At 42.0% G+C, this 24,790-nt stretch overlaps 1 protein-coding gene across 1 annotated transcript in view; it reads right to left on the bottom strand.

Annotated features, from left to right (window-relative positions):
* The window catches only part of LOC136858395 (uncharacterized), a 161,585-nt gene that overhangs the window by 76,162 nt on the left and 60,633 nt on the right, over positions 1–24,790 (bottom strand). The window lies entirely within an intron of this gene.

Here is a 24,790-nt window from a genome sequence, read left to right as displayed (position 1 = left end):
GATTCCCACATCAGCCATTTTCGAGATGGTTTTACGTAGTTTCCTACTTCTTCTCCGGGCAAATGCCGGGATGGTACCTAATTTAAGGCCGTGTCCGCTTCCTTCCTTCTTCCTCGCCTATTCCCACCCCTCACAAGACCCCTCAGCAGGTTCTCCTCCCCAATTGTATCCCCGGCCAAATGTTTCAGGCTGTAGGACACTGCCATTGCGGCGGTAGAGGTGGGATCACTCGCTGAATCAGGGGGAAAACCAATCATGGGGATAAATGGATTAAATAATAACACTAAAATAAAATAAATAAAAATTAAATAATCCATGATTGCAAAGAATAAACACCTGTATATTTGTTCAACTGAATGAAACTGCTCTGCTGAATTATCTTCAGAATCGTCATACCGTTTGAGAATCTTTCTTCTTCTGGGCAGAGTGGGGAATGACCTACAACTTCAATGGCCGTTCACATTTATCTCGTCACGCATCTGTTTTTTTTTACGCTGTTCGAATTCTTGATTGATCGTACGACATTGGTTCGTGATTGTGAGATCCACATAACATAAAATGATTACCATTGTACATGCGTTGCTGGAATATCTCCACTTCCGATAGCATTGCGTTAACTCACACCTCACACTTACGAAACATATTTTCTTATAACTCGCAATTCTGCACCTCTTTTGACTATACATGGATAATATGTTAATTGCACAGATTACTTCTACGGAAATTCCAGGGAGTCCAGAGAATCCAGGTAGCTGTCGTAGCTGTCATTCAACTCGAGTGACCCGTCAACTCTTCACTCAATCAACATTTCATGTGAAGTACCCCACTCTCTTCCCAAAACTATTAGCGAGAGCTCTCTCTGAACTTCATCAGCGCAGCTCAACCATCACCTCCTAGATAATAGAAGGTGTTGGCTCAACGGTTACGTGCCATAAGCGACCGTACCGGATGCGACCACGTCAAAATCGTGCCGCTAGCGACCGAGTTGGTTAAGCATCGTGTCGCATGCGACCAGTCAGTCAGTCAATCAGTCAGTCAGTCATTCAGTTTACCCAAATCATTGGCCCATTTACGTATCTAACAGAAACTACACTCATGCTCATAAATTAAGGATAATTTCATATTGTGGTGCCACACAACGTGGCACTACACAAACTGGCGCTAATAGCATAGACACATAGTGAACACAAACGAAACATATCTAAGTCCACGGTATTGGTGATAAGTTGAGAAAACCGTCCCAAAACACATGTGCTACAAAACGCCACTATTTCCTGCGCATGTACCCCGACATCAATATGGGATATGATCACCATGCACACGTACACAGGCCGCACAACGGGTTGGCATACTCTGGATCAGGTGGTCGAGCAGCTGCTGGGGTATAGCCTCCCATTCTTGCACCAGTGCCTGGCGGAGCTCCTGAAGTGTCCTAGGGGTTTGAAGACGTGCAGCGATACGTCGATCGAGAGCATCCCAGACGTACTCGATGGGGTTTAGGTCTGGAGAACAGGCAGGCCACTGTATTCGCCGGATATCTTCTGTTTCACGGTACTCCTCCACGATGGCAGCTCGGTGGGGCCGTGCGTTATCATCCATCAGGAGGAAGGTGGGACCCACTGCACCCCTGAAAAGGCTGACATACTGGTGCAGAAAGATGTCCCGATACACCTGACCTGTTACAGTTCCTCTGTCAAAGACATGCAGGGGTGTACGTGCACCAATCATAATCCCACCCCACGCCATCAAACCACTACCTCCATACCGGTCCCTTTCAAGGACATTACGGGTTTGGTATCTGGTTCCTGGTTAACGACAGATGAGAACCCAGCGAGAATCACTGTTCAGATCATACCTGGACTCGTCCGTGAACATAACCTGGGACCACTGTTCCAATGACCATGTACTGCGTTCTTCACACCCGGCATTGCGGGCTCTCCTGTGAAGAGGGGTCAGTGGAATGCACCTTGCAGGTCTCCGGGCGAATAAACCATGTCTGTTCAGTCGTCTGTAGACTGTGTGTCTGGAGACAAGTGTTCCAGTGGCTGTGGCAAGGTCCCGATAAGGCTACCTGCAGTACTCCGTGGCGGTCTGCGGGCACTGATGGTCAGATATCGGTCTTCTTGTGGTGTTGTACACTGCGAACGTCCCGTAGTGTAGCGCCTGGACATGTTTTCTGTCTGCTGGAATCGTTGCCATAATCTTGAGATCACACTTTGTGGAACACGGAGCGCCCGTGCTACGACCTGCTGCATTTGACCAGCCTCCAGTCGCCCTATTATTCTACCCCTCATAACGTCATCAATATGTGTTCGTTGAGCTATTTTCACCACACAGTCACCATTAGCACGTCTGAAAACATCTGCACACTTACTCGCTGCACCGTACTCTGACATGCACCAACACACCTCTGCGTATTTGGACTGCTGCCAGAGCCACCGTGCGACGACCGCAGGTCAAATGCACCACATGGTCATACCCCGAGGTGATTTAAAACCGAAAACCGCCCACCATAGCGTTGCTTCACCATGTATCAGCATTATCATTAATTTCTGAGCATGAGTGTATGTTGTGTGCAATAGAATTCCTGACAGGCTTGCCCCACACCTTGCCCTCACCCTTTTAACACGTGTTAAGAAAATGTTATAAGCTCCTCTCTTTTCTTCGTTACCCCCCTTACCCGAATATCCCTAACTCCTAACACATCCAGACGCATCCTGTTCCTGACTCATTCAGTTCTACTTTCTTTCTTCCATAAGCTCCATATTGATAAACACCTACCGAATCCCATTTCGTTCGCCAAGTTATATCCAAGGAGTCCCTCGCCTGTCAATTGGAAGTGGAACTCCAGTGAGGATATCTCCTCTAACGGGTTAGGGATCACCGGTGGATTGTATAGTCCTAGCCGTTTGAGCACAAGCTGGGCCATGACTCAAAATATGTCCGAGATGCCCACTACCATTCCATAGCAACTGGTAATCCCGACTCCCAGGACCACTTACTGGGCCACTCAACCGAGACCCATGGTTCACGACCTAGGATTAGTAACTCACACCATGGAGGTAAGCATTATGTTTTATTTCGATATATTTGTATGTAAGTTCCATTATTATTATTATTATTATTATTATTATTATTATTATTATTATTATTATTATTATTAATCTGTTTATTGTCCAGGGTTGGCTTTTTCTCTCGGACTTAGCGAGGGATCCCACCTCTACCGCCTCAAGAGCAGTGTCCTGGAGCTTCAGACATCGGATCGGGGGATACAACTGGGGAGAATGATCAGTACCTCGCCCAGGCGGACTCACCTGCTATACTGAACAGGGGCCTTGGTGGGGGATGGGAAGATTGGAAGGGATAGACAAGGAAGAGGGAAGGAAGCGGCCGTGGCCTTAAGTTAGGTACCATCCCGGCATTTGCCTGGAGGAGAAGTGGGAAACCACTGAAAACTACTTCCAGGATGGCTGAGGTGGGAATCGAACCCACCTCTACTCAGTTGACCTCCCGAGGCTGAGTGGACCCCGTCCAGCCCTCGTACCACTTTTCAAATTTCGTGGCAGAGCCGGGAATCGAACCCGGGCTTCCGGGGGTGGCAGGTAACACACTAACCACTACACCACAGAGGCGGACATTATTATTATTATTATTATTATTATTATTATTATTATTATTATTATTATTATTATTATTATTATTATTATTATTATTCTCTCTTTCTTAGCATTAATCCCGACTTGCAGGGTCTGCTGCTTTGCTACATCTCCTCCATTTCTGTCTGTCGTTGACATCTTCTGGTGTTAAGCCAACACTGTGCATGTCTGCCCTGATGTTGTCAGTCCATCTCTTTGCCGGTCTTCCTCGTGGTCTTGTTCCCTCTGGGTTGATGTGGAGCGCTGTTTTGGCAACTGAGTCGTCCTGTTTTCTCATGACGTGGCCGTACCAGCGGAGACGGGCTTCCCTCACTTTGTCTATGATGGGCGCGACACCAAACCTTTGCCGGACGTCCGTGTTCCTTATGTGGTCACATCGGGTCAGCCCCATGGACCATCGAAGCATCTTCATCTCCATGGTTGTCAACATTTGCTCCTGTTGTTTCGTCATGGGGCGACATTCCGTCCCATAGATCGCTGCTGGCCGTACCACACTCTTATAAACTTTTGCCTTTAGATATTGAGGCATCTTTTTATCACAGAGGACTCCAGTGACCTGTCTCCACTTGAGCCAAGCTGCATTTACCCTCATCCGAGTATCAGGAGTGGTGTCACAGTTTGAGGTGACGACGGATCCCAAGTACTTAAATTGCATGGTCTTCTGCAGGTCTTCTTCACTGATACTTATGGTACTTCTGGTTTGGGGGCCACATTCTAGGTATTCTGTCTTCTGGATATTGAGGTGCAGTCCATTTTCAGCCAGTCTGTCCTTCCACGTTTGAACCTGATGCTGGAGTTCAGGACGGGTTTCTTGCGCAAGTACCACATCATCGGCATAAAGAAGGGTCCTGTGAAGTCTGTATGTCAGCTGTTGCCGTATCCATGCAGAGGATGAATAGCAATGGTGAAAGGGCAGAACCTTGATGAACACCCACAGTGATATCGAAAGGCGGAGAGATTCCAGCGGGACTCCGGACGACACTAGTGGAATTGCGATACAGAAGTTGCACCCAGCTTACATACTCTACAGGGACGCCATGACAGCGAAGAGCTCGCCAAATAAGTTCGTGTGGGATGCGGTCAAAAGCCTTTTCTAGGTCTAGAAATGCCATGTATACACTCTTCTGTCTCTCTCTGTACTTTTCCATCAAGAGGCGTGTGGCATGGATAGCATCGATGGTACTGCATCCCTTAACAAATCCACACTGGTTTGGTGTTACAGAGACAATACATCTGAGTCTGCTGTCAAGTACACGTTCAATGATCTTGAAAGTATGACAGAGGAGTCGTATAGGGAGATACAGTAGGTCGAGCAATCACTCACATCTCCTTTTCCCTTCCAGATTGGAACTGTTGTGCTAGTTGTCCATGAGTGTGGAAGCTGTTTCTCGGCGATGATTTGGTTGAAGAGTGAGACAAGGAACTCTGAAGCAGGCTTTCCGAGCATTTTCCAGATTTCCGCTGGTAAGTCATCTGGACCAGTTGCTTTTCCATTTTTCATTTTGCTAATGGCAAGCATTACTTCCTCGGATGTAATTGAGGGAACAGGGCCTACGATAGGATCAGGACTAGAAATTGGTGGATGCGTAAATTCTTTGTTGCTGATGTTATTAAAGTAATTTGCCCAACGCTGGAGAATGGATTGTTGATCTCGTAGCAGTTTATTATTATTATTATTATTATTATTATTATTATTATTATTATTATTATTATTATTAGCTGGTATACCCGTGCTTCGGAATTCTACACTGTATACAGAATTCTGGGTTAAGTAGTATACACATTGTGAGTAAGATTGTATTAAATTGTATAGCCCTTAATGTTTCCCCAGAAACGCGACGGGGAAGTGGGCATACTCCTTTTCTCATGTGAAGACTGGGTTAGGGAATTTTCAGTGTAATGGCAGGCCCTCTTGCCTAATATCAGTCATAATCAAGTTGAGGAATTTTCATTATGATGGTAGGCCCACTTACCTACTGTCAGTCAAAATCGAATTAGGCAGTTTTCATTATAATGGCAGACACTCACTCACCGCCTGCCTTTTTACATCCTTCAGTAGGAATGTCGCGATTAAAAGCAATGCCTACATATGAAATACTCGATCAAATGAAAAATCGCACCTTTCCTCACTTTAACGAACAGTCCAAAGTTTCAGAGTTGGAATGACCAGGCCGCAGACAGCTGTGAACACTTCTCTGCCATTATTCCGTTAAATGTGCACACTGCTCACTCCAATCAGTACCTCAGTGTAGGAATCGAATAGCTGGAATACTATGATGAACCAATGTGTTACATACCGTACCAGTAGTATCAAAAAATTGAGGGGCAAAAGATCCACATGGGTCGAAACCCCGAACAAATAGCATTTTAAAAAAATCAGAAAATTTATGAACCAGAGGAATTACGTGAACGAATCGTATCCATGAAATTTCATTTTAATTTTGGTCTTAAATGGAGGATATTAATTGCTTTCACGCAAATAAACAGTAAGATTATAGGTAAATTGATAAATACTGGATAAATATGGATGCGTAACTACGGCGACCATTTTGCTGTAGACCCGACGCTCTCCTGTGGCATTCCACTTCATTATGCCTTCTTTTGTTTCCTTCTTGAGGTCCAGGACTAGCATCGACGAAAGGAAATGCTGTGTCTGTGAATTCTCAATATCTTTGTCCATGTCTAGTGCGGGCAGTTCAAACGGGAAAATGGAGATGAAAGGTATATCGTAAGTAACACAAAAATGATTTTTGTTGATAGAAAAGTAGCGTGATCCCCGGACCAATAATTACCTTAATTAATGTAGACCAGCAGCGTAGCCAGGATTTCAGTTTGGGGGGGGGGGGTATTCATCCAGAATTTTATTTTGAAAGGTGTCCAGACTTCCAGAGTAGGTGGTGTAGAATAACTAAAAAGGAAATTAGTGTCCTTGGATCCAATTTAAAGTGGTGGATTCATGCGGATTCCGGAAGCTAATAGTAATCTTCTTCTTATTCTTCTCCTACCCCCTCCCCGCATTTCCCACATCTGTGGGTCGCGGGTGCGAACTGTGCCGCACATGTGGATTTATCCCTGTTTTACGGCCGAATGTCCTTCTCGACGCCAACCCTATATGGAGGGATGTAATCACTGTTGTGTGTTTCTTTGGTAGTTAGTAGTGTAGTATGTTGTCTGAATATGAAGAGGAAAGTGTTGGGACAAACGCCTAGTCCCCGAGCCAGAAGAATTAATCAGACGCGATTAAAATCCCCGACCCGGCCGGGAATCGAACCCGGGACCCTCTGAACCGAAGGCCTCAACACTAATCATTCAGCCAATGAGTCGGACTCCGGAAGCTAATATGCTTAATAAATGTAGATTCGTTAAAACTCCTGGGGTGTCTGGACTCCTTGGACGACAAACCCCTCCCCACCCGGCTGCCTCTGTTACTCCCAGCCCAACATAACTGCAGCGTTTCACATATTCCGAGTACAAGTGAAATTAATGCAAGAATAAACAGTATGAGTAAAGATGCAATATTCTGGTTTAGAATAAATACGGTAAGGTTATTATAATAATGGTCATGTGATAAGCAATAAAGAAGTGACATTTTATACAAATAAAGCGGCAAAGAAATACACACACACACACACACACACACACACGTCGAATACAGGTTTCTCGCCCTTCTTGTCCATGGCTAGATGTTGAAGCCAAGAGAATGATGGCCCACCGTGACTCGTTATTTCGATATTATAAACAAACTCTAGATGACACAGATTCGAATCTTACAGCATCTTAAAACATCGCACAAAGCAATTAATCAGAAATAAGAAATGTATATATTTCCAGAATTTAGCTAACAACTTAAATTCTAATCGTGCATGGGACCAACTTAGAGCTCTGGGAATAGGAAAACATCAACAGAGACTGACGACTTCTGACATTCCACTTGACGAACTGAACGATTACTTTAGTTGAATAAATATTCAACCTACCCCAATTAACTGCACCGACTCACCGCCCTCCCCACCAGCCAATCCACCATTCACATTTCACAGTGTCACAGAAAATCAGGTTGAAAAGGCTGTGCATTCCATTAAATCAAAGGCTACAGGTGTAGATGATATTCCTATTACTTTTATACATAACATTATGGGTGCTGTCCTGCCTATACTACTGACGCACATACTGAACTACTGTTTACTAAACGGAAATTTCCCTCCTGTCTGGAAAACAGCCAATATTATACCGGTACATAAGAGTTTAAACCCACAATCACCCTCTGACTATCGTCCTATGTCTATACTCCCTGCGCTTTCTAAAGCCTTTGAACGTTAAGTATACGAGCAAGTTCTGGAATACCTAAATAAAAATGCTCTTTTGGACCCTTTGCAATCTGGATTTAAGAAGGATCACAGTACCGCGACAGCACTTTTGAAGGTTACTGAAGACATTAGAAACGCTATGGACAAACGACTGCTCACTATACTTATCCTTCTTGACATCAGTAGCGCCTTTGACACTATAGTAATTCCGACTATGATAACGACAATAAACTGCTAAATTTCGACCTGGCTGTGCTTAAGGTTTTTACTTCTTTTTTGAGTAACCGTCAACAGCGTGTAACAGTAAACGACAAAGCCTCTAAATGGAAAATAAAACTTAGTGTTGCCCCACAGCGCAGTATTCCACGGCCTCCAATTTTCTGTATATATATCAATGGCATACCGTCTGTGACAGGAAATAACACACACCACCTCTATGCTGACGATCTTCAAATATATCGACATTGCAAGACAAGATATTAACAATGACCTCCGACGACTCAGTATATATGCACAACGAAACTTTCTTATACTAAACAGCACAAAATCTCAGGCAAACATAATTGGATCACGAAAATTTCTGAGCTGCTCAAACATTGTCGCAATCCCGCCTATCCTACTGAATGGTAACATTATTCCCGATAGTGAAACGGTTAAAAATCTCGGCGTAATGATGAATGAAACAGTTGATTGGTCTGATTACACGAAAGAAATACGTAAACAGATTTTTCGAGTGCTTCACCCTCTTAAACGGCAGAGGGATGTATTTCCATTTGAACTACAGGCCAAACTTATACAGACACTCATTCTCCCTATTCTTGATTATTGTGACGTTGTTTTAGTTGACATGGCGAGAGAAGAAACACTTAAACTTCAATGAGCACTGAATTCCTGCCTGCGATTTATTTACAATATAGGGTACGATGTTAATATCACCCCATACTATCAGGCTGTCCCATGGCTGATGTCTGATAAACGTCGGCAGCTACGCACTTTAACGATGGTGTTTAGAATGGTAACTGAAAGTCAATCACCTGTATATTTGTTCTAAATTCATCTTTTTATCATCATTTCACAACTTAAATACACGTTCCAGATTCATTCTTTCTATTCCACTACGCCCCGAAAATAAAGTTAATAGATCATTTGTGGCGACTGTCGCCAGATTATGGAATTCCCTGCCAGCTCAGTTCAGAGAAACTAGCTTTTAAAAATCACGATTTAAGGTCACCTGCCGACACTACCTGCTGAGGACAGCTGACTTAATGGTTGAATATGGATGTGTGCGTGCCTGAGGATTAGTCATTTTTAAGAGTTTTCAATTAGTTTTAATATTAATTTAGTTAGTAATATATTTAAATTTGTTTTCAATTCTATTAATTTATGTAGTTTTAACTATTTTAAGTATCTCGGTATTTTATTTAAAATTCTGATTAGTATGTGGTTAAGTGTACGAGAGGGCCTGGAGCCCTAACTTCGCTACTGTACAGAAGGCACTAATAAATAAATAAATAAATAAATAAATAAATAAATAAATAAATAAATAAATAAATAAATACAGAATGTAAAAGGGTATATATCTTTTGTTAGCTGGTAAAGACAAATTTCACGTCACAACATATGCTAGGTAGGGTTTACCTTGTCCTATTAGTTTCCCTCGCGGTTAGGGCCGCGCAGCTGTGAGCTTGCATACGGGAGATAGTGGATTTGAACCAAACTGTCGGGAGCCTGAAAATGGCTCTCCGTGGTTTCCCATTTTCACACCAAGCAAATGCTGGGGCTGTACCTTAATTAAGGCCACGGCCGCTTCCTTCCCACTCCTACGCCTTTCCTATCCCACAGTCGCCATAAGACCTATCTGTGTCGTTGCGACGTAAAGCAAATTGTTAATCAGTTTCCCTCGCAAGCCTGGGATACAGAATATAGTAGTATAAAGTTACAGTTTTGTGACGCTAATATTCGTATGTATAATTTTTATTAACGTGCCAGAAAGCAACAACAGGGAGCTGTTGCCATTTCAACACCGTTTTAAGGGCCACCGAACCAAGCCGGGATTTGAACTCAGACTCAGAAAGACAGCGACTCAAACAACTGAGCCACATGAAAAGAGGCGTTTGTGATTATTGTTATAAATAGATGCAGTTAGTATTTTTACAAAGGTTTTTTGAGGAGCATTTATTACGGCGTACGTTTTCCAACTGTCCTAAATGCACGAGATCGGACAGGAGAAGTAGCTGGAAGCTAAAGAGCCTTGCAAGGGTGTCGCTTCCTTCTCTGTTCACTTTTCCAAACCAAACTCCATGGCATAACATCCCCGAAGTGCCATCGCCTACCAAGCGACCGCTGTTCAGCCCGGAGGCCTGCAGATTACGAGTTGCCGTGTGGTCAGCACGACGAATCCTCTCCTCCGTTATTCTTGGCTTTTGGACCGCGGCCGCCATCTCACCATCAGATAGCTCATCAATTATAAACACGTGAGCTGAGTGTACCTTGAACCAGCCCTCAGATCCAGGTAAAATCCCTGGCCTACCCGGGAATCGAACCCGAGGCCTCCAGTAAGAGGCAGGCACGCTACCCTTACACCGCGAGCCTGGCTGGTTACTTTTAGGTCTCATTATTTTAGAATTAGGCTCAAGGCATCCTGCATTCGATTCCCGGCACTGACAAAGTTAAGAAAGTCATGGGATGGGGAGACAAAACCTTGTTTGTGGGTGCAGTAGAGTTGGCCTTGAGTCTCCCGTAATCGAAATATCTACGACCTGGAAGGTAGTCACCTTCAAGGGGTGTAGTACCAAAGTGGTTCCCTTTTTTAAGAAGACAAATTAAATGAAAATTCTACTTCCTCATAAACGAAGAACGATATTATCAATTTTACGAACAGTTTCAATAATGCAGCCGGTTTATGTTAAGAGTTCAGAAGCTATGATTGTACATGGTAACAATCAAAACCATCAATATCTACTGAAGATCCGTCACCGCACTCGGTAGGACCGGATTTTTTTTCATATCCACCGGGCGAGTTGGCCGTGCTGTTAGGGGCGCACAGCTGTGTGCTTGCATCCGGGAGATAGTGGGTTTAAATCCCACTGTCGGCAGCCCTAAAGATGGTTTTCCGTGGTTTCCCATTTTCACACCAGGCGAATGCTGGGGCTGTACCTTACTTAAGGCCATGGCCTCCTTCTTCCCACTCTTAGCCCTTTCCTTTCCCATCGTCGCCTTAAGACCTACGGTGCGACGTTAAGCATATTCTAAATAAAAAATAAAAAATCTTTTCAGAACCCCTTCCAAGGAAAAGTTGTATTCACGTTACTGGACTCGACTTACACCCCACCCACTGAAATTATATTGTGGGTGCGCCACTGCATCCACTCACCATTTAAGGTACAAGGTAAGCCCGAAGAATGGTTGGATACTCAAAATACACCACCTTAAATGACGCGTTTATGGCTCAAAAGTATAAAGAAAGGTAAGGGACGGGATCCAGTGTTTTAAGTAGAATCCATATCAATACAACGTGACTTCCCATTTTAAAAATGTTTCATGCATCAACTGCGATTCAAGCCTCGGCCGTCCTGATGAGAAGATAGAAGCATTGGAACTGAGTTATCACGCCCGCCAAGTACAAAATATTTACCCGCACTTTTGATGGTGCAATTTGAGGTTCCAATCAATCTCCAGGCATTTGACAAAATATACCAGGTGGCTCAAGAACGCCGTACTTTCTACTTACAAATGTCTCGCATGCACAAATGATGAGTGGGATGTCTACCAACTGATTTTCACAGGCGCACAACTGCCAGTGGGTAGGTTACGTCAGAATATGAAGAGATAAGAACCAGCCTCTCGCTCGCAGCATGTTACTCAGCGATACAGGTCTAATGCACCCCCTGCAATAGTAAACATCGTTTTGCACCGTATATTTCTAGGCTGGTGTATGGTACAGCCGCACTGTATTTGCTATCAGTATATCGGCAATGGGTAGTGTGTTCAGCAGCGACAAATACACAGATAATATTTTAATCTGGACAACCTGGTCGGAATGCAGCCGAAGTTCAAAACAGACGCAGGCCAATGCCCCTACACACGTATTTCACCGAACAGTCTTAGTTTTTGTTTCATACAAGCAATTCTATTATCGAGTGGAATGTCTACACGTGTATAAATTAATATGTTAATAAATTTCCTTTTCTGCATCTTTGGCGTGTTTACAAACAGTAGCGGTGATTAGGGGGTGGGGCGAGGAGGGACAGTGGCACCCTCCCCCAACTTCTTGGAGTAAACATTCCATTTTTTCCACTTTAGCCAGCCGGAACTAGGAATTATTTTTTAAAAAAGCTATTTGTGCAAGCCTTGTTGTCTTATCTGCTAATTCTTTCCTTTATTTTTTAATTATTAACATAATTATTGTCGGAAATACGCACAAAATGCCGTTCGTCGCGACTAACCGATTTGTATAGCGCTGCGGCAAGTAAGACTTTGCATGTGCTGTGAGGAAGGGTAGTAGGGGTACATAGTTTTTGACAAGGTCGTGGAAACTGAGTTATAATTCACCCGCTTGCCGCGCGCATCCATCAGTCTGGCAGTCTCGTTTAGTGTCTGTTAGTTTATTAATGTGTATTCAATTACTAAATGATTTTAATTGCATAATTATGCCGTACTTCTGTTCAATTGCACCGGGCGAGCAGGCCGTGGGGTTAGGGGCGCGCAGCTGTGAGCTTGTCCGCGGGAGATAGTGATTTCGAATCCTACTGTCGGCAGGCCTGAAGATGGTTTTCCGTGGTTTCCCATTTTCACACCAGGCAAGTGCTAGGGCTGTACCTTAATTAAGGCCACGGCCTCTTCCTTTCCACGCGTAGCCCTTTCCTGTCTCATCGTCGCAATAAGTTGTGTCTGTGTTGGTGCGACGTAAAGCCAATTCTTCTTCTTCTTAATCTGCTTACCCTCTAGGGTTGATTTTTCCTCGGACTCAGCGAGGGATCCCACCTCTACTGCCTCATGGTCAGTGTCCTGGAGGGTGAGACATTGGGTCGGTATACAATTGGGGAGGATGACCAGTACCTCGCCCAGGCGGCCTCACCTGCTATGCTGAACAGTGGCCTTGGAGGAGGGATGGGAGGTTTGGAAGGGTTAGACAACTAAGAGGGAAGGAAGCGGCCGTGGCCTTAAGTTAGGGACCATCCCGGCGTTTGCCTGGAGGAGAAGTGGGAAACCACGGAAAACCACTTCGAGGAGGGCTGAGGTGGCAATCGAATCCATCTCTACCCAGTCAACCTCCCGAGGCTGAGTATACCCCGTTCCAGCCCTCGTACCATTCGAAACATCGTGGCACAGCCGGGAATCGAACCAGGGCCTCCGGGGGTGGCAGCTAATCACACTAACCACTACACCACAGGGGCGGACGTAAAGCCAATTGTAAAATAAATTCAATTGTAATTGTAATTTCAACGGGAGGTAATACCAACGTTCCTTTCACTGGGCTAAATTATTTGTTTTGTGTTATGTTATTTATTAAATCTATTTTACCTGTCCCGTGGTTTGTTTGTGAGACCTGGTGATAATTTTAGTATAAAGCATTTAATCACAATCTCAAAAAAGTATTATTACAAATAAACTACGGGGCAGGTTAATTACGTTTACATAATAAATAACATAACACAAACGAAATAATTTAGTCCGGTGAAAGTAAAGTTGGCATTATCTCACGTTGAAATTACAATTAAATATTTTGTTAAAATTGACTTTACGTCGCAGCGACACAGATAGGACTTATGGCAACAATGAAACAGGAATGGGCTACGCGTGGAAAGGAAGAGGCCGTGGCCTTAATTAAGGTACAGCCCCAGCACTTGCCTGGTGTGAAAATGGGAGACCACGGAAGTCCATCTTCAGGGCTGCTGACAGTGGGATTCGAAACCACTATCTCCCGGGTGCAAGCTCACATTTGCGCGCCCCTAACCGCACGGCCAGCTCGCCCGGTACAATGAAATAGAAGTACGGCATGATTATGCAATTAAAACTCATTTAGTATTTGAATACACATTAAGAAACTAACAGGCACTAAAAGAGAGTGCCAGACTGATGGATGCGCGCGGCAAGCGGGTGAATTATAACTCAGTGTCCACGACCTTCTCAAAAATTATGTACCCCTACTACCCTTCCTCACAGCACATGCAAAGTCTCCACTACCTGCCGTAGTGCGATACAAATCGTTTAGTCGCGACGAACGGCATTTTGTGCGTATTTCCGACAATAATTATGTTAATAATTAAAACATAAAGGAAAGAATTAGCAGATAAGACAACAAGGCTTGTACAAATAGCTTTTTTTTAATAATTCCTAGTTCCTGCTGGCTAAAGTGGAAAAAATGTAATGTTTACTCCAAAAAGCTGGGGGAGGGTGCCACTGTCCCTCCTCGCCCCACCCCCTAATCACCGCTACTGTTTGTAAACATGCCAAAGATGCAGAAAAGGAAATTTATTAACATATTAATTTATACACGTGTAGACATTCCACTCGATAATAGAATTGCTTGTATGAAACAAAAACTAAGACTGTTCGGTGAAATACGTGTGTAGGGGGCATTGGCCTGCGTCTGTTTGGAGCTTCGGCTGCATTCCGACCAGGTTGTCCAGATTAAAATATTATCTGTGTATTTGTCGCTGCTGAACACACTATCCATTGCGATATACTGACAGCAAATACAGTGCGGCTGTACCATACACCAGCCTAGAAATATGCGGTGGAAAACGATGTTTACTATTGCAAGGGGTGCATTAGACCTGTATCGCCGAGTAACATGCTGCGAGCGAGAGGCTGGTTTTTATCTCTTCATATTCTGACGTAACCTACCCACTGGCAGTAGTGTGCCTGTGAAAATCAGTTGGTAGACATCCCATTCATCATTTGTGCATGCGGGACATTTGTAAGTAGAAAGTACGGCGTTCTTGAGCCACCTGGTATAGGCCTACATATCGAACTTCGGCACGCATCCGCGATTGTCTTGCTACTGCTAGAATTTAAAAAAATAATCTTTTTCATAACCTACCGAGGATGTACATAGTTTTGGCTTCTCAGTGACGAAATGGCCCTCTTCAAAAAAATTACTTATGTGGCACAAAATGGGGAACTGACGTGCAGCTCAAAATCCTGTCACAGTCTTCCCAACGCTGCAACGTAAACACAGTACATTTCTCAACCACGGTACAACCCGAGGAGCCCTAGGACATTGTGTTTTCCCAGAACCGATGTGCAAAATTCTGACATTATGTTGTAAGCTAGCAGCTGTTTCTGGCCGTGGCCCCAGTTATCTCGATGGTCACTATCCGGCCCCCAACTGAGTATTCCCTTGGTAATTGCCCTTTTCCTGTCCGGCTCCATGGCTAAATGGTTAGCGTGCTGGCCTTTGGCCACAGGGGTCCCGGATTCGATTCCCGGCAGGGTCAGGAATTTTAAACAATTGGTTGATTTCGCTGGCACGGGGGATGGGAGTATGTGTCGTCTTCACCATCATTTCATCCTCATTACGATGCGCAGGTTGCCTACGGGAGTCAAATCCAAAGATCTGCATCTGGCGAGCCGAACTTGCCCTCGGACCCTCCGGCACTAAAAGCCATACGCCATTTCATTTACTTTTTTTTTTTTGCCCTTTTCCCCATGTTTTGACATTTGTCAACACACGGTTACATTCCCAATAATGAGGCCTCTACAGGGAAATATCCCCACGCATCACAATCCTAAGTGTTTTCCTTTCATTCAAGCAGTACAAATATGGGGGGGGGGCATGCCCCTCCCTTGGCTACGCCAGTGATGTAGATTACTAAGTCTTGCATGCGCGCACCACACACGCACAAGCACCTTCTTTGCAGACTCTTTTTTCATGCATTGCTATTTCTTATCTTCTGTTTAGTGAGGCAGTTGACGGTAGAAGGCTGTGAAGCATCAATTCCGGTTGGTCAAGCATGGCGATTACAGCGGGAAGTTTATTTTGATTTAAGAGGAGCAGTGCGAGGTTGAGTGTTAAGAAATTCAATCGTCAGCGCCTGGACTTCCTTTTTCCCCTGACAAATGTACCTTTTTCTCTTGAACTACTAAAGATACCAATCTGAAACTTGATAGACAGGCTAAATAATGTCACACATTTTCCTGCAAGAGAATTACGAAATATGTAAATTTTATGGACTTTTTCATACATATGTATTTTTTGTAAACTTCACAAAATGGGAAGTTAATTTATCTAAAAATCGAAATAGGCATGTACCGGTAATTAAAAACACCTGTACCGAGCAGGTGCAGTCGTATAAGTGTGGCCAGTATCCAGTATTCGGGAGTGGGTTCGAACCCTACTGTCGGCAGCCCTGAAGATGATTTTCCGTGATTTCCCATTTTCACACCAGGCAAATGCTGAGACTGTACCTTAATTAAGGCCACGGCTGCTTCCTTCCCACCCCTAGTCTTTTCTTGTCCCATCGTCGCCATAAGACCCATCTGTGTCGGTGCGACGTAAAGCAAATTGTTAAAAAGAAATGCCTACGGGCATTAAATAATCAAGGTCTTAGAAACCATTAAAAAAAGTACAAGGTCCAGGACCTTACCATTGCTAAGGAAAGGGTACATCAATATGACCAAAATTCAATTTTGAAAAAATCAGAAACCTTTTATCTACATTAACTGATTAATGTTTATAGCTAAGAACAATGTATTAAAAATCAGTATGGAATGTTTCATGATTCTAACTGAAATAGTGTCCAAGTTACAGAGAACGTAGAAAATCAATGAAATTTCGTGCACGTCTATCCTTAATCACCTTGAATTCCTTAGAATAATTGCAATTTGTAAAACACTTACCTGTGTCAGCCGATTAACAAAAGGCTTGTCCGCGACTCAGAAGCAGAAAAATAAATGCTCGCAAAGGGAACCTCTAGCCTGAAGAAAACCTAACAGATGAAGTACAGATTCAGAGCTACAGAAATTGGAGGGAAGCCCAACATAAGTGGGGCACCTTTTTCCTAGTATACACACTTTCGTTTTTATTTGTTTTTATCCCCACATGTACAGTAAATTAATGGAGAAATGGAGTGAAGTCCGGACATGACAAGTCTCACCATCGTATCGTTCTGACTGCCAGTTAACGTTTTTAAGTGTTAATATTTATAGTTTGATCGTGATCTCAAACACTGCAACACACCGCAAGTTTCAGGGGAACATATGATAAAGTACATAAATGGCTATAATGAGCGTTATTATAATTTGTGTTTACTGATTTGCGTGAATTGTTATAGCTTACTGGGGTGTGAAGACGAATTGATTTTAAGCTGATTTTATGTAACAACTAGCAAATGTACCCGTGCTTCGCTACGGTATTCTATATTGTATACGGATATCGAAGTAAATTATATACACGCAGTGAATAAGTTTTTTTTTTAATTTCATGTGTCTTATTATCCGAGAGACAGCATAGGGAAGTCCCCATACGTTGCTTTCCAATGTAAAGTGCGAGTTGCGGAGTTGTGATGATAACGTCAGGCTCACTTGTCTACTGTCATTCACAAACGAGTTGGTAAGTTTTCATTATAATGGTAAGCCCCCTTTCCTACTTCCAGACATATTGCAGTCGAGAGATTTTATTAAAATTGCAGGCAACTTCCGTGCTGCCAGTCTAAATTGAGTTGTGCTGTTATCATTATAATGACAGGCCCCTTTTCCTAATGCCAGTCAGCTTACTGCCAGTCACACTCGAGTTGGTGAGTTTCGATTATTATAGCAGGCCACTTTGCCTAATGCCAGTCATATTTTAGATACCGGTAGGTAATATTTTCTAATGGCGGGCGCCCTTGCCTGCTGCAACACACAATCGTGTAGGGGAGTTTTGAACAAAATTACATGCTCCCTTGTCTGATGATGATGCTTGTTGTTTTAAGGGGCTTAACATCGAAGGTCATCGGCCCCAAACTCCCTTGCCTTCTGCCAGTCAAATCGAAAAGGGAATTATTCATTACAATGGTAGGCCAAATGCCAGTTACACAGGAGTTGGAGAAGGACCCCTTTACTACTGCCAGTCAAAGTCGATGTGGGGAGTATTGATTACCATAGCAGACGCCCTCCTACTGACAGTCAATATCGATTCGTAAAGTCTTAATTATAATGGCAGATATCCCCTTTCTTGATCGTTACAAATCGATTTCAATGAATATATACAGATCGACATACGAAAGTACATGCAGTTTATAATATTGCGGACCTTCATTTACAGGTTAACTGCTGTTTATCACTACATCATATCGACTAACGAATTGCACAATAAGATGCCACGTTTAGTGGTCTAAGTGGCTGATCCGACGACATTTTCTCGTATCCACCCTATGAGTTAGATTCAGTTAGTAACCTTGAACAGGGCAAAATCTGGATAGAGTTTTCGAACACTTCTTTACTTTTCCGATACATATGTGACAGCGAGAAACATAGAATTTAGCACACATATGACCATTGGGTGGGCCAGAGTTCGTGATGAATTTGATGCTTCTATCTTGACTATAAATGTGTCAAACTATGAATTATACGCGTAAAAAGTAAAAATTTACTCACAATCGAGAAAATGTAGCCAAATCTAACACGTAAGGGATAGAGATACGACAAAAAGTCGTAGGACCAAAGTTGGAGATCACTCCAAATTGAACTGAGATTGTGCCTTCCGTTTTGTGATACGACTTGCCGTTTAGTCACCATATACCTCGAGAGGAAGATCTGTACCACCATTAAAATTACCTCCATATTTCGATATTTTGGGAGTAAAAATAAAAAAAATAAACATTTCATAATCTTTTCGTCGGTTACAGGCTAAAAGCTAGAATTTTGTCAAATTTCAATTCTCTAGCTCTTCTGGCAGATTGTACCGTCATTTTGATTTGGGGGAGGGGGTTAAATTAGGACTTTCAGGAAACTTTTAAGCCCATAAAACCTATAGGATCGAGCTCGATGGCTGCAGTCGCTTAAGTGCGGCCAGTATCCAGTATTCGGGAGATAGTAGGTTCGAACCCCACTGTCGGCAGCCCTGAAGATGGTTTCCCGTGGTTTCCCATTTTCACACCAGGCAAATGCTGGGGCTATACCTTAATTAAGGCCACGGCCGCTTTCTTCCCACTCCCAGCCATTTCCTGTCCTGTCGTCGCCAGAAGACCTATCTGTGTCGGTGCGACGTAAAGCAAATAGAAAAAAAACCCTATAGGTTATCGTTTTGGATAAATATATCCGACAGCGTTTTTAAGCTGAGCCCCAAATTTGAAACCCGCAGCGTGGATCCCTCAGGGAATTTGGAGAATTTTCGATTTTTCTAGGGATCCTAAAGTAATCAGCTTCTCTGGTACCAAGTTTTAAATTTCTAAGATGCCTGGAAGTGCCCCATTAATTCACGTCTAGTTTCATTTTTATAACCTTAATTTATATATAGATCTCTCCAAACCGACTTCCGTTTACGTTACTAACGCAATCTAACCCATGGGGTAGGTGTTCTAGGGGCGTCTTGGCCCCAAAGTATCTTTTCCAGATAGTAGGTCATATTTGTACGCTTCCTACACAAAAGGTGTCTGAATTTGGACTTTAAAAATATCCGGGAGTGTTACTATTCATCTCAGCGACCCCGAAAACTATGGATTCGACACTATTTTCGATTTTTTTATGTCTCACTGCCCCCTTCGCCCCCACCCAAAAGGGGGCTGAACTTTGATTTAAAAAAATACGGAGTGTTACTGTTCATCTCAGCGACCCCGAAAAGTAAGGATTCAACATTATTTTCGATTATCTTTTATATCTCGCTCCCCACCCAAAAGGGGGCTGAACTTGGACTTTAAAAATCCGGAGTGTCACTATTCATCTCAGCGATCCCGAAAACTATGGATTCGACTCTATTTTACATTATTTTTATACCTAACTCCCCGATCCCCACCCCTAAATGTGCTGGGATGGCTTACCCCCACAGTGCTCGTCTCCAGATAGTAAGTCATAAGTGTACCAACTTTGGTTGAAATTGCTCCAGTGGTTTAGGAGAAGGTGTGTCATGTACACATCCACACACAAATATACATCCATTTTTATATACTGTATAGTAAGATACATAAATGTAAGTAGACGTAGTGAAGTAGTTACATTTGCTGCATAATACTATTTATACATTTAATTTTGTAGACGACCTTATATTATCGAAGGTTCTTCCATACGAACAGAAAGTATTATTTTCCCGTTTATGAAAGTACATATTACTGAATATTTTTATACTAAAATCTCAAAACTGGTATGAACAAATTTTTGCTTAAAACATTATGTCAAAAGGCAAGATTAGGTGCTTTGAAAAAAGTATCATCTATATATTTTTGAAAAAATAATTCGTGACGGACAGACTTGAAGAATGTAGTCGAATTATGTGAACTGGCCCCCTCTTTCACCAACATTACCCAAATGCAATATATATATATATATATTGAAGATAGTAAATGATATATTTATCGGCCATAGATAACTTTCCAAATTCAAAATATCATAAAAATTATAAACAAATGTTTTTTATGCAATGTTTAAAAAATTTGTAAGTGCGAGTTGTACATGAAAGAAATTCATCTATCTATGTAAAGCAGAATGACTGTCTATCTGTCCGTCAGTCTGTCCATTCCTTATACAAATCCATACCGTACTACCAATTTGAACAAAATTTTGTATACTGTGACCGTAATCAGGTCTCAGCTGACTGAATATGGCTTAGTGTGCTACTGGGATTCGCTTTGTCGGCGAGGCGCGTGTGTCCTTGGCCAGGTGGTAGAGAACCAGTTTCTGACTTGAAGGGGTAGCTGGCTGACTGACAAAAAATAATAAAAATAAAAGCGGACGAGAGATAAAAAGTAACCAGTGTGTGTTCATCTGCAATTACATCGATTAGTAATAAATGAAATATTTCTAATATCTTTGGTGGCGTGATATGCATAATTATGAAAGTACTCATGAATTATATATTACTGAACTGTGCTAATAATATCACGTGTAAATTATAAAAATCAAAAACTGAATTTTTATTTTAATTTCAACGGTATTTCGGCTAGAATGATGGTAAAATTATGTAATCATACCCCAGAAGAATTCAGTACTTGAGTTGATTTCACTTCCGACCACGAGTGCCACGCACGATATTTAAGGCAAGTCATATGAGTACAAGCTCTCACATGCTGACATGTTCCTGGTCTACGATCTGCAGTTACTTCGGATACTTCGCTAGCGGACTTCAACGCAGAACATCAGTGGAACACTATCATCAGGGATAGTGGACTCATTGCTGTGTTCGACGCTTCCTATAATTATGTTAATCTACGACTTGAGTTAGTGCTGTAAACAGACGTCGAAGAGCAGATAACATTTTTTAAAGTACGTGTTATTCTCATCCTAAATTACGTGTGTGTTCAGGATTTGTTTTAACACATTTGTACAAGTTTCAGCAACCTCACGAGTGAACGTGGAAGAGGACCTCTGCGTTATCATCGCCAGAAGAAGATGGAATTTCGTGCCATGGACTCCACGTATTTCATCATGAAGTTCTAAGCCATCGACCATCGTCGGCAGCGCCGAAATGCAGAGACTTTCACCTTAGAATGGCTGATTGAGAACCCAGACTTCCAGATGTGAAGACATCTAAATAAGTTAAGTAGACTACGTCTTACTTATATCTGTTCTATGTAGCTCTTTATTTGTACTCTTCATCTTTCCTTAGATTTGGTCTATAATATCTGGTTGGTTTATTTTCACGACATTTCACTGGTATTTCTTAGATGTGAGATAGGACATGTAGCTTAATTTGCATACTTGCTTGATTCATGACCACGTGTTAACGAGCTTGACGATGATGGATCAGTTGAAGTTATCCATGTGTTATCGAAACCATCCTTTCTTATTGTACGAATTTCATTACGATAGTGAGCTGATCTGTGTTTGAAGAATTTATTGAGGGGATATTTTTCCAATATTTTTAACATTTTCATGGAAATAGGACTTTTACTTGTACCTTATATTTACGATAGCGTGTCATCAGGATATTAATTCCGGATCGAGTGTACGGATTTATTTAGAGTACATGCATGGTGGTATGTGATAATTAATGGATTAGTTAATCATCGAGACAAATTTATGGAGGATATTACGTGTTTTAGGACGATGATAGGTCCTTCTAATTTTCATGACTACACATGAGTGATAATGGGTGACGATGAGTTAGGGTCGTCGTTATGATGTACTGTACATGTAATTTATGAGGAATTTGTACGTACGATATGAGTCTTCGTGAAACTGAGTTTTTCACATGCTAATGTAATAATATTGTTATACATGATGTTGTTCATGATACAATGGAAGTATGGAATCTTCGAGATTTTATGAGGTGTAGTTAAGATGATAATGTCTTGTCATGATAAGGACAAGTCCATGTTAAACGATGTACTCCATAATTCGAGATAATATCCTAATAGTGTTCGTGACAGTCAATAATTCCGAGTTTAAGGTACGTGTAAATTTACTGGAAGGCCTTAGGTCTTGAGAACAGATCCTCAATTAAATATTCTAATAATATTCAGTTCGAAACCCGGCATGCTCACTTTTCAAGGTATTATTGTGTACTCACGTGGTGACTATCTTTTGAACATAATGGAACGTGTTAATAGGAGAGTGGCGAGATTGATTAACAGCTGATGAAGGTGTGTAAATATTGTAGATATTTTCTTCTTTGATATTTTCAGTAGCTAGTAGTAGATGTAGAGATTTCCTAGTTGTTCCTAGTTTTCTATTCATTTGTGGTGTGCTGATGTGTGACACTTTGATAGTGTTAATTGATTGTGGACGGGATTTCCACGGTTAGGCTATATTTTTCTATATTTATTGATTTTCTGTAGGTCATAATGCTCATTTTTGTTCAGTTAATGACCAAGTGATTATAAGTTTATTATTAGTTCTCACGAGGAGATATGTGGGAAGACGTGAACAGATATATTCGACGTCTCGAATTAAGTTGTAAAAAATAAAGGCAAATTCAAATTTTCATTTTTAATGTTAACAAATTTTAGATGAACTGAATTTCAATCTTATTTTGTCATGGTAGTAAAAAAAAATCTTGGATATTTCTTTATTATACACTTTATTAAAATTAATGCATTTTTCCAGATTGTTCGAGGAATGATACGCAAGACCTCATTTTCTTTAAAAAAATAATTCTACTTTAAATTATTAAATGAATATTTTTAAACGAAGAAATGTTACGTTCAAACACTCTGTTAGAATGATAGGAAAAATGAGTCACGTGTACCATCCCATTTGTTTGTATTTTTTGTCACATCAAGAGCCATAATAATTAACGTAAAGTAGCGATCATTTTCATTATCATAGATGTCAGGATGGCTAATATTTTATTTTTATTGAATAAATGTGTAATATGCTTTCTACATTTAGAACATTCTTTTCTGAACCTTATGTCAATCCTGCCACTTTCATATCTTTTTCTAAGTCTGCGGCCGTCGAACTGAGCACCCCTGGGGTGTCTCTTGTTCTCTGGCAGACCTAGTCGGGGGCATTACTTACCTTTTAGGACCCTGCGGGTAACCCTTGTAACGGTTCAAATCCCGTTACGAATATTTCTCTGTATTATTATTGTTTTATCTGTAGTATTATTATTATTGTATCTGTATTTTTTTAAGTTCCGTTCTGGTCTGCTTTGGACCACGTAGTTCTTATCTCTAGCAGCTTCTTCATTCTTGCACTCTGAATGTCTTTTCGCTCCTGAGTCCATTTCACACCTCCTCCGGGACGTACTGTTTTTTCTGTTAGTGACTGGAGAGTTTGATGTTCTGATCAACGTTCTGTACCTATTCCTGTCATAAATTTCACTGGGAGAAATGTCCAATTCTTGAAGGTCTTTTCTGACGAGTCTTGTCCACTTGGCATTAGTCGCTTTCCCTCTAGAGATGGTGTGGAAGATTCTGGAGGTGAGCCTCTGATTGTCCATTCTCATGACATGACCATAGAAGTTCAATATCCTCTTCCTCATAGATGTTGTAATGCTCTCCAATTGTTGGTACAGTTCGTTGTTGTTCCTGATTCTGTACTTGTCTTCTTCTTTAATAAGGCCTATGATTTTTCTCAGGATCTTCCTTCCCTTCAGCTCCAGTTTTCTAAGTTGCCCTTTTCTTACCATGTTTAGGCATTCTGAGATGTATAGTACTGACGGTCTCACTACAGCAGTGTAATGCCTGATTTTGATGTTAAGGGAGAGGGATTTGGATTTGTACATACTCTTACATAGGTGGTAGGCGCTTTCCAATTTCATGCATCTGCTGTTCATGGCCTGATCTTCATTCATGTTTGGGGTTATCCATTCTCCTAGGTATCTGAAGGAGTTAATCCTTCGTACTATTTTGTCCCCCAGTGGGATTGATTTGGGTGCATCTTTGATGTTGGTGATAAACTGTGTTTTGTTGATGGCGATCTTCAGCCCTACTTTAGCTGCTATGTGGTCGAGAGAGGATAGCTTCCTCCACACTGGATGCCAGGAGTGTAAGGTCGTCTACGAAGGCTAAACAGTTGACTGTTAACTTGTCTTTCTTGTAACCTATTCTCAATCCAGAGTCATCCTTTAGCATTTTACGTCCACTCACGAATTACTTTTTCGAGTAGGCAGTTACAGAGGATTGGAGATAGGCCATCCCCCTTGTCTAACATCTGTTTTGATCTCAAAGCTCTGGGACAGTTCTTCTCTGAATTATCTAATATCTGTATTATTATTGTAAGATTCAATTCTGTAATCTGATTACG

This window comes from Anabrus simplex, chromosome 1 (genome assembly GCF_040414725.1).
Source record: "Anabrus simplex isolate iqAnaSimp1 chromosome 1, ASM4041472v1, whole genome shotgun sequence".
Taxonomy (NCBI): domain Eukaryota; kingdom Metazoa; phylum Arthropoda; class Insecta; order Orthoptera; family Tettigoniidae; genus Anabrus; species Anabrus simplex.
The sequence above is the reverse complement of the archived record's forward strand: the minus strand, read 5'-3'. Positions and strand labels throughout refer to the sequence as shown.